The sequence below is a fragment of the Bactrocera neohumeralis genome, unplaced genomic scaffold (assembly GCF_024586455.1).
Source record: "Bactrocera neohumeralis isolate Rockhampton unplaced genomic scaffold, APGP_CSIRO_Bneo_wtdbg2-racon-allhic-juicebox.fasta_v2 cluster09, whole genome shotgun sequence".
In the NCBI taxonomy this organism is placed as follows: Eukaryota; Metazoa; Arthropoda; class Insecta; order Diptera; family Tephritidae; genus Bactrocera; species Bactrocera neohumeralis.
Window position 1 is genome coordinate 17,654,242 of NW_026089622.1, and position 12,190 is coordinate 17,666,431.

Below are 12,190 nucleotides of genomic sequence, written 5' to 3' on the forward strand. Positions count from 1 at the left end.
GCTCTGATGGCCATAACGACGGATGATTTTTCCACGTGCTATGATTATTGGAAAATTCGTTGGCATAAGTGTATCTTTGAAGGAGATGAGAATGGCAAAATTCACCTTTCAATTTGATCACAATAGTATATGGTACTAATAAAGGCAAAACAGTATGAAAATACCTAATTTTATTTAAGATTTTTTTTGGTTAAAAACACAAATAGCTAGCCAATATAATAACATACTAGGGGGATTCTCTTGCTCTTGCAAGATTGCACGTTGCAAAAATCATATACCGAAATATGCAAGGCCAAGAGAGCACCAATTGCAGAATCTAGTGATATATGAACGGCTGATTCGGGAAATTAATTGAGAATCACTATTGTGAATTAGCGCACCTTCTACATTCATTCTTAACAAAAAACTGTAATGAATCTTTATGCACTTGTTACATTTAACATATTGACATATACTCCCTAGAAAAAATAAACAATATTCATTTCAAGATAGACTTCATATATGAACTCTATCTTGAAACGAATCAAGTTTGGTTACACATTTTTGCTGACCAAGCAAATTCCTCATGCATGCAAATATATGTACATATGTATGTGTTTTATATGTAACAAGATAAGTGCCTGCGCGCACATAAAATTAGTACGTAAGCTAGACTGAAATAAATAAAGAAAACTCAGTCTAAGATTGGAGCTGAGCAAAGAAGTTCGGTGTATTTATTTCCAACCTTAGCACCAAAATTAAGATTGGAGCTGAGCAAAGAAGTTCGGTGTATTTATTTCCAACCTTAGCACCAAAATTAAGATTGGAGCAGAGCAAAGAAGCTCAGTGTATTTATTTCCAATCTTAGCACCAAAACTGGCGACGAGGATAAACAGGCGACAAGTAAATTAAAATTAACAATTAATTCATTGGAAAAGAGTTGATAATGCACTCTTAAATTAACAATTTCGGGAAGCTAATGAGAGCGTCGGCATTAATAAAGCAGCGGCAGTAACAGCAACTACAATAAAAGCAGCAGCAGTAACAGCAATTACAATAAAAGCAACAGCAGTAACAGCATTTACAACAACATCAACAGCAGCAACAAAAGCAGCAGCAGTAACAGCAACTACAATAAAACAAACAAAAGCAACAGCAGTAACAGCATTTACAACAACATCAACAGCAGCAACAAAAGCAACAGCAGTAACAGCATTTACAACAACATTCACAGCAGTAACAAAAGCAACAGTAGCAACAGTACCAAACAGCAGGAAAAAATAAGAGTAAGAACAATATATATAAATATATTAAAGTTTTTTAGATTAAGTAAGAAAATACAACTAAAAAGCAATGTGAAAAAAAAAAAAAAAAAAAAAAATTATTGTACAACAGTGTAAAACAAAAATTCTATCGGGCGTATACAGAGTGTTGCAAAATCGAAATAATGTTTCATTAAAACAGTGACTCCAAAACTGTAATGATAGAAGTGCTAATGTGTCTCGACTAAATTTCTTTTCAAACTGTTAGATAGGTGTCTTCACTACAAGAGTAGACAACACCTCTCAAACGGTCAACAAGATCAACTAAAATACCCAGTAGGAACTTTTTACATAAAACTAAGTTCAACCAACATAATTACGAATATTTTTTTTTTTTTTTTTTTTTTTTGACTTGAAATAAAATTTGCTCAAAATGGAAGCATCCACCATACCATTTTTTCAACTCACTTTGAATTGCATTAATGGAATTTCAGAATTTGATGGACGAGATCCGAACCAATTAACGGACTTTATTAGGCAAATTGAAGACATATTACCCACAATACTAACTTTTGATGTAAGCAATCAAAAAATTTTATTTAATTTTCTGAAAGGAAGATGCGTAGGAAAAACTAGGGAAATAATCCACAGATACGGACAAGTTAGTGATTGGGAAACATTGAAACAAATACTTCTGAGCAATTGCGGGGAAAAGAGAAGCTCAGCAGAACTTATGGATGAGTTGAAAACCATCAGTCTTGACTCAACAATAGAAAATTATTATTTTAAAATAAATAAAATTAGGAATAAACTACATAATAGAATATTAGCGCATAATGATTTAAATTTCTCAACGAATGAAGTTAATAGGATAGCACTGAAAACATTTAAGGAACATCTCCCAGAACCAACTAAAACTATGATTATAGCAAGAGACCCGGATAGTCTAGAAAAGGCATACAAAATAATATTAGAAGCTAGACATCAAGGTTTCACAGCACTAGGGCAACAAAGGAAAGATCCTAACCCAAACAGCTATCGTAGGACTAATTTTAGCGATAACGTTAATAATAGAACATTTTCCAGACCAAACCAAAATACAAATAATATCCCCACTTATAACAGTAGTTATAATAGATATAACAATTATATGCCACAAAACAGGTATAACGGTGGCTATGTCCCAAGAAACGAAAATAACAATAACAACAATTATATGCCACAAAACAGGTATAACAGTGGCTATTTTCAAAGGAATGTAGGTAATAATTATAACAGTGGCAACGGATCAAGCCAAACTAGAATGTCAAACCAGACAACAAACACAAATCATAACCAACAGGGAAATTTCAACCCACAGAGAAACTTTAATCAACAAAGAGACGGGAATCAAACGCGGAATTACAACCAATCAGGAAATTATAATCGGTCCGCAATATCAAATCGCAATAAACCGGAACCTATGGATATTGGCAATGCAAATACAAATTTTCAGTGGGATCCACAAAACAATTACCCTATATAATAATAGATACACACATAAGAAAGTTATATTTCATCATTGACACTGGAGCAGAGTTCAGTTTGATCAACGAAAATGTTTGTAACCCGAAATGGAAGAGGGAAGTAGATGTGCAAGTCACAGCAATGGGAAGAAAAACGGAAGTTAAGAAACTTTGCAGATTCCCAATATTTAAAGAATTTAACGAAAAAGAAATCATATGTGAATTTCTGGAATGTAATTTTAACAAGCACTTTGACGGACTCATTGGTAACAATATTTTAACGAAGATAAATGCGATAATAGACTACCCAAACAGAATTATAAAAACAAATAAAACAATACTGACTTTTTATCTAACAAAAGAAGAAGAGATATATAACGAAATAAGCTATAAAGACAATGAGGTGGAAATCCTCTGTAATGACATAAAAGATAAATGTGTCACAGAATTCGTTGACACCAATCACCTTAACGGTATAGACAAAAATAGACTTATAAATATACTTAAACGATATAAAAGCGTATTTTACAACGAAGATGATAATTTAACATTTACAAGTTCAACAAAACATAGAATAATAACCAAAAATGATATTCCGGTTTACTCTAAAATCTACCGATACCCAGAAATACACAAACCGGAAATAGAAAAACAAATAGACCAAATGTTAACCCAAGGTATAATTAGAGCATCCTCTAGTCCTTACAACAGCCCTATTTGGCTGGTACCAAAGAAGCTGGACGCAACCAATGAACAAAAATGGCGTCTTGTGATCGACTACAGGAAGTTGAACAGCGTAACTACGGAAGACAGATTTCCAATTCCAAATATAGACGATATATTTGACAAATTGGGAAGATGCCAATATTTTTCAACACTCGATTTAGCCAAAGGTTTTCATCAAATTGAAATGGATGAACGCGACATACATAAAACAGCGTTCTCCACTGCAAATGGACATTATGAATTTCTAAGAATGCCCTTTGGATTGCGAAATGCACCGGCAACGTTCCAAAGGCTAATGAACGATATATTGAAAGAATATATCGGCAAAATTTGCATTGTGTACATGGACGATATTCTAGTATTTTCTACAAGCGTAGAAGAGCACCTAGAATCATTGAGCAAAATTTTAATGAGAATAAAAGAAAAAAATCTAAAGATCCAATTAAATAAATGCGATTTCCTAAGACAAGAAACAAAATTCCTTGGTCACTTAATTACAAAAGATGGTATTAAACCAAACCCTCAAAAAGTGGAAGCAATAGAAAAGATTCTACTTCCAAGAAGCGTTAAGGAAATAAAAGCATTTTTAGGTATTACGGGATACTATAGGAGATTTATTAAAGATTACTCCAAAATAGCATACCATTTAATAAAATATTTAAAAAAGGGCTTAAAAATTAACATAGATGATCAAGATTACAAAGATTCGTTCTTTAAATTAAAAATGTTGATAAAAAATGACCCCATTTTAATTCACCCAGATTTCACAAAAACCTTTACTCTTGTCACAGATGCTAGTAATTTTGCTCTAGGAGCAGCCCTTATGCAAGATAACAAAACAATTTCATTTGCCAGTCGTACCTTGAATGGGCATGAAAAAAATTACAGTACGATAGAAAAAGAGTTACTCGCAATAGTTTGGGCAACGAAATATTTCCGTCCGTACTTATTTGGCCGACACTTTGTTATTAAAACTGATCATAGACCATTAGTTTGGCTAAACAACTTAAAAGAACCAAATGCTAAACTCCAAAGGTGGAAAATTAAACTCAATGAATTTGATTTCGACATTTTATACATAAAAGGTAAAGAAAATGTAATTGCAGATGGTCTAAGCAGACTAAATTATGAAAATAACAATATGCTAGAATTGAATCTAAATGAAATATTCAATGATGACGACATAGATACAGTACATAGTGCAGAAACGGATAGTACATACTTCATAAAAATAACAGAAAATGCAATCAATATATATAAAAATCAACTAATAATTCAAAGAGCGCAAAGGCAATCAATAACAAAGAAAATAATACATCAAAGAAAAATAAGAAATATAATAAACGTAACACTTGAAAGCGACATTTTAAAAATAATGCAAGAGAATCTACCCGAAAAAGGATTAATCGTAATTTACTGCCCAGATGACAAATTATTTCTACAAATTCAAGAGTTATATATAAAATTTTTCGCAAATAATACAAATCTAAAGATAATGAAATCAAACATAATTTTAAAAGATATAACAGATAAAGGAGAACTTTTAACATTGATAGAAGAGAAACACCTGGAAAATAATCACAGGGGAATAAATGAAATATTTGAGGAAATAAAAAAAACACACTACTACCCCAAATTACAAAAAGAAATTCAGAAATACATCAATAACTGTGAAATATGCAACAAGGCGAAGTTCGACAGAAACCCTATCAAACATAGTTTAAATATTACGGAAACTCCTAAAAAACATAATGAAATTGTTCATTTTGATATTTGGTACCCACAAAGAGGCATAATGTACCTCACAAGCATCGATAAATTAACAAAATACGCAACAGCCAAATCATTAAAGGACAGAACTTGGATATCAATTGTAAATGCCATAAAAGAAAGAATTCAATATTTAGGCAAACCGGAAACTTTAGTAACAGATAATGAATTAGATACAGTACCAATAAAACAATTCTTAAAAGATAATAAAATAAACCTACACCTAACGACCACTTATAATAAAACAGGTAACGCAGATGTTGAAAGATTACACTTAACTTTGAACGAACACTTAAGACTTTTTAATGCCGATGAAAATAACAACGACAATCTGAAAGAGAAAGTATTCAAAGCAATAACTGCTTATAATAATACCATACATTCTACGACAAAAAAGAGGCCAATTGATTTCATAAATAACTTACTTTCTGAACAAGAACTAAACAAACTCGCGGAAAAATTACAAAAGCAAAAAGAAAATATAATAAATAATATCAATAAAAAAGAAAACAGGGTAAACATACAAGATTTTCAAAATAAATATATAAAGAATCATAGAGTTAACAAAGCGCAACCAAGATACAAGGGAGTAGACAATTTTAAAGAAGAGGGAAATCACTTAATATCTAAAGATTCAAAGTTTAAAAAAGCATACAAGACTCAAGTTAAACGAAAATTTAAATTTCAGGATTAATATGGCGAAAATTATAATATAATACTCTTAACGGTAATAACGGCAATCAATGGACTTCTCCAAATAAACAAGCTTGAAAACCAATCGGGATACGCTAAAATAAGAATCAGAGAGATAGAGATAGTAAATCAAACCGCAACGGTAATCCATATAATACACCCCAAGGAATTTAAGCAGATTATAAATAAAATTGAAAATAACTTAGAAAATAATTTCAATCAATATAACAGGAATGACAGGGAAATATTATACGAAGAAATAAAGTCTATTAAAGCAAAAATAAACACATTAATGCCTATAGGATATAATACCAGAAAACGCAGAGGACTATTTAATATAGTAGGGACTACATACAAATGGCTCTTCGGAACAATGGACAATGAAGATAGGGAAAACATACTACAACATTTAGAAATAATAGAGAGGAACAATCATGAGATAATAGGAGCGGTAAATCAACAAATATATGTAAATGACAACTTCAATAAATCCATTAATACATTAAAAAGAACCATAGAAGACGATAGGACAGAAATACTAAAAACCTTTGAAAAAATAAATAAATCAAACGAAAAAATTATAAAACACATGCTTTATTCCGATCAGATGCTTAAACTTAAACACCTAGAAAGTAAAATTGAACAAATTCAAGAAAACATAGCTTCAGCAAAGCATAATATATTACACCCTAGTATATATTATCAACAGAAGAAATTGAAAGATTCAATATTGACATTTTTAAATTAAAACACGTAGAGACGGGACTCCTTTCATATAAAGATGACGCATTACTTTTAGCTATAAAAATACCAATTTCACACGTTAAAGCAGATCTAATACTAATAACGCCATTACCTAATAAGCAACATTTTGAAATGATAGGAGAACAGAAATATGCAATTACAATAGGAAACAAAATATATAAACATACAGAAGGAGCACATTTCAAAGATTTAAAAGAAATTAACGTCTGCTCGTTTAACCAATGTAAATACGAATATAACAATAACACAATGATCGAAGATATCGAAGACGATACTATCCTGATTAAAAATGCATATAAAATAGAATTGAAACAAAACTGTGACAATAGACAAATTGTACTCGAAGGAAATGCATTAGTAAATTTTTATAATTGTAAACTCGAAATAGAAAGTAAATCATTTCAAAATCAAAAAGTTATTGTAGAGGAAAAATATATTTTCCCTGAAAAAGAATCTGATGTATTACAGTTTGAAAAAGTAATACATTTTTCAGACATAATAATAAATCAAGGAAAAAATATAAAGAAGTTGGAAGAATTAAAAATACATAAAAATGTAAATTATGGCATAAGCATACTAATAATACTATTAATAGCAATAGGAATATTGGTAAAATGTATAATATATAAGAGAAATAAAAATACAAATCTTAATGTAGAGCTACAAATTCAACCTCTTTCAAATGAGGAAAACACAAAAAAAACAAATACCATAATTGGTCCAATGTCAAGTTCAAAGCATGAACAAAATAAAATAGAGACAACAATGTAAATATACTTCTATACTATAATTACTAGTAATAATAAGAAAACTTGGCAGCATTCAATGTTAGATATTCAATGGAGACCATTGAGTCTAGGGGTGGAGGAGTCACATATTGACATATACTCCCTAGAAAAAATAAACAATATTCATTTCAAGATAGACTTCATATATGAACTCTATCTTGAAACGAATCAAGTTTGGTTACACATTTTTGCTGACCAAGCAAATTCCTCATGCATGCAAATATATGTACATATGTATGTGTTTTATATGTAACAAGATAAGTGCCTGCGCGCACATAAAATTAGTACGTAAGCTAGACTGAAATAAATAAAGAAAACTCAGTCTAAGATTGGAGCTGAGCAAAGAAGTTCGGTGTATTTATTTCCAACCTTAGCACCAAAATTAAGATTGGAGCAGAGCAAAGAAGCTCAGTGTATTTATTCTTAGCACCAAAACTATATTTGGTTAGAGTGAGAAAACCATTGAACATGGCGATGTGTTAGATGCATAAATAGATAGATTATTAATGAGGTAATACACCGCGACCCAGGGTCTATTGTGCCCTCTCCTATATCACATGTCTTCCCCAAGTTCCAGCAGCCTGAATAGTTCCAGGAGTTTGCTGGGCGCTACTGAGGTGATGTGATCCCTGCCAATGTATATGGAACCCAGGGCCTTAAGCCTTCTTCTGCAAATCGCTGTACAATCCAGAGTTAGGTGTGCTGGTGTTTCCTGTTCCAGGTCGCAGAACCGGAAGTTAGCGCAGGAGACTATGCCCATGTTGGACAAATGCTTCCTGAGTTTGCAGTGCCCTGTGTTGTTCGCGACGAGGAGGCGGAATTTGTCACGGGGTAGGTCATTTAGTTCTTTGAACCTTGAGAGGTTGTACCCCTTAGAAGCAGCTTGGCATGGCGCATACCTGCTGCCAATGCCGTTCTCTCCTCCGTGCGGAGCAACTTCTTTAGAGTGTGGGATCCTACCGCTATGCATGGTTCTGGTCCCATCATCTTGGATGCTGCCGCCGAGCGGGCCAGTTCGTCGGCCCTCTCATTTCCTTCTATTTCTTTATGCCGTGGCACCCAGATTAGGAGCATCCGGTTGCACAAAGATAGGCGGTTTAGCCTTTCTATGCATTCTTCTACTAAAAGCGATTTGATCTCATATGCTGAGATCGCTTTTAGCTCCGCTTGACTATCGCTGAGAATGGCGATGCGCTGGTTGCGATAGCTGCGGCGGAAGTTGACTTCTACGCACTGGCATATAGGAAAAACTTCTGCCTGAAAAATACTTGGGAAGCATCCCATTGGTATGGACAGCTTAGTACGCGGCACCGCAATACCTGCCCCAATACCTTCCGGTGTTTTTGAGCCGTCAGTGTACCACTGGATGGTACCTTCTTCCAGCAGTCTTTCCAGCGTGGAATCGCTCCACTCCGTCTTGCTCCCCAGAGTAACTCTGAAGTTCTTTTTGAAATTTATCCTCTTCGTGGTGCCGTCCTTTGGGAGGAGGGCTAGCGGTGTGCTTTCCGCTAGTGCCTCCATCTGTCGAGAGGACATTAGCTTCCCTCTTCCGCGGGTCTCTGCTGACATTAGCAGCATGGTATGTTTTGCTACTTGTTTGATGACCTGATGCAGGGGTGTGAGCTCCAGTATGACTTCCAGTGCCACCGTAGGGCAGGTGCGCATTGCCCCCGAAGCAGTCATCAGGCAAGCCTTAGCAGCTTTGATAGTCTCCGGACCCCCAGGACTGCGCTGCCTTGGCAACCTAGGCAACCGCTTCATAGGTGACAATAGGCCTTTCAATCATGGTATACAGCCATCTAATGATACTTGGCTTGCATCCCCAGGATCTGCCGGCCAGGCGTCTGCATATCATAAGTGCTTTAGTTGCTAAAGTTAGGCCAAGGAATTTGACCTCTTTTGACATCTCCACCTCCATGCCTCCAATTGTTAAGGACCTCAAAGCCGGAAGATATCTACGTTTAGTGAAAGGGATCACGGTAGTTTTTGCCGGGTTAATATTTAACCCTACCGAGTTGCACCATCCCTTCGCTAGGCTTAAGCCCCTATGAACAATGTCACAGAGAGTGTTCTCAAATCTACCTCGCGCCATTATGACAATGTCGTCCGCGTACCCTTGACAGCGGATTCCATTTCTGGTGAGCACGGAGCTCATCTATACCAGGCTCCATAGCAGAGGGGATAGTACTCCACCCTGTGGGCAGCCCTTTGTGGTGCCAAGACGGATCTTGCTTTCCCCCACCGTTTTTTCCGCTACCCTAGTGCGCAGTAGAGCTTCTATCCATCTGCATACCGGAGCCGTTACGTTCCTTCTCTCAAGTGCCCAGTGTGAGACGCATTATCAAAAGCACCCTCAATGTCTAAGAAGGCGCAAATCGCAACCTCGCCAGATTTTTTGTAGTCAGCCAGTCCAAGCGATCCGGCCTGCGTGTGACCAATGCTGGAGTTAGGTCAGCCTGAACCGTCTCCGGAAAGTGCGCTTGTAAGAGTGTTTCTGCCCTCTCCTCCGCGCTAGTCGTATAGGTCCCGTCCTGTCTTTTGTTGGATAATACCGTGTCCGTCTTACCTGTCGACAACGCCTTGTGCAGTCGAGCTGCCTCTAGGGTCGAGGAGACGCTGTCACAGAATTTCTTAAAACTATTTGTCTTCGCAAGCCTAATCTTCTTGTTGTATATTAATAGTTGCTGCTTGTTTTCCTCCCAGTTGCCCGTGCGCTTGGCTTTATTGAACAGACTTCGCACCCTATGCCTAAGAACCGAGAGTTTGTTAGACCACCAGGGACAGGTTTTTTTACTTTTCACTTTTAGTGGGCAGGCACAATAATAGGCGTCCATTATGGACTGGTTTATGGCACTCAGTCTGCTCTCCAGTCCAGTTGTAGTGGACTTACCATCTCCCTGCCCCACTCCGCTCACATTTTTCCCCAAAGTCTCATTGAAAATATCCCAGTTCGTGTTTCTAGGGATACGTGTCGGAGGTCGGTCCTCCTCTTCCCCCTTCAAAGCAAATCGAATGATCCTATGATCCGACATTGAGGGCTCTTTCGACACCCGCCACTGCGAGATCAATCATGTTGTCATTGTTGAAAAAGGTGAAAGGTAGGTTTATGTAGTAAAATATCATTTAATTTCTTCTTTAAATCTTCTTTTTATTCGCGCACACGTGTTCTTCTTGTTAGAGTGAGTATGCATAATAGTGAGTATGTTTAATATTGAGTATGTTTAATAGTGAGTATGTTTAATAGTAAGTATGTTTAATGGTGAGTATGTTTAATAGTGAGTAAGTTTAATTTAACAATTCAATCATAGATAGTAATTTAACATTTCAATCATAGATGGCGGTTTTCATATACCAATCATGTTATAGATTATAATATTTACTAAATTACAACACGCCTCCTTAAATTTATAATCTCATATTATATAAACTTAAATGTAACCTTATAAGCTAATGAATAATGAAATTTTTTTTTGTATTTTAACATTATTGAAATTTATGTAATCAAGTAAATCTTAACTCTGACATTTTATAACTATTAATATAATTAAATCAGTCTAAGATCTGATCTGTTTTTTATAAATGTTTCCTTATCTAAACTTTTAGTTAACATGTCTGCTAAATTTAATATTGTATCAATTTTAACAATCTCTATAATTTTCTTTTCATAGTTCTCATTTATATAATGATACTGCACTCCAATGTGCTTTGAATTTTTGGTGAAGTTGCCATACTTAGCAATTGCAATTGCACCTCAATTATCTTCATTCAATTTAATTGGATCACAAAATTTCATATTAAATGATTCACTTAACAAGTTCCGAATAAAAAGTACCTCTGTTACTGCCTCTGACATAGCAGTGTATTCTGCAAAAGTTGAACATTTAGTTACTGTACTTTGTTTGCGAGATTTCCAATAAATTAAATTTCCAAACAATCTTATAATAAAACCAGTTGTAGATTTTCAGTCTACATTATCTCCTGCATAGTCAGAATCTACCATACAATCCAATATTTCAGTATCCACATTATCATGGTATGTTAACTTTAGATCTTTGGTTTTATACAAATATTTTAAGATTCTCATTGCATATTTGTAATGAGTTTGGTTATAACAACTTTGGTATCTACTCAAATAATTGACACTATGTATATGCTACATCTGGTCGTGTGCCTATGCTTATATGTATATATTAGTTCTCCTATAATGTTCCTGTACTTAATACCTTTATCTACTTCTGTAGCTTGTTCTAGTTTTAAATTTGTTTCCATTGGAGTATCATATAATTTGGTATTTTTTAGATCATATTTTGCAGCCAAAGATTCAATATATTTTGTTTGGTTTAAAGTCATTACACTTTTATTATCACTATAATCAATATCTACGCCAATATAGTTTTTAATTTTTCCCAAGTCTTTCATCGCAAATCTTTTCATCAAACTAGATTTTACCTCTTTTATTTTATTTTAATTTTTACAACAAATTAAAAGATCATCTACAAATATTAATATATATATTGGATCTTTACTTGCTCTCTTAACATACAAACAGTAGTCATAGTTACTTCTAACAAAATTTAGTGTTTTTATAAATTTATCAAAACAGTCATACCATACTCTAGGGCTTTCTTTGAGACCATAAAGTGCCTTTTGCAACTTGTACACTTTGTTGCCATCAGTTTCATAACCTTCCGGTTGATTTATA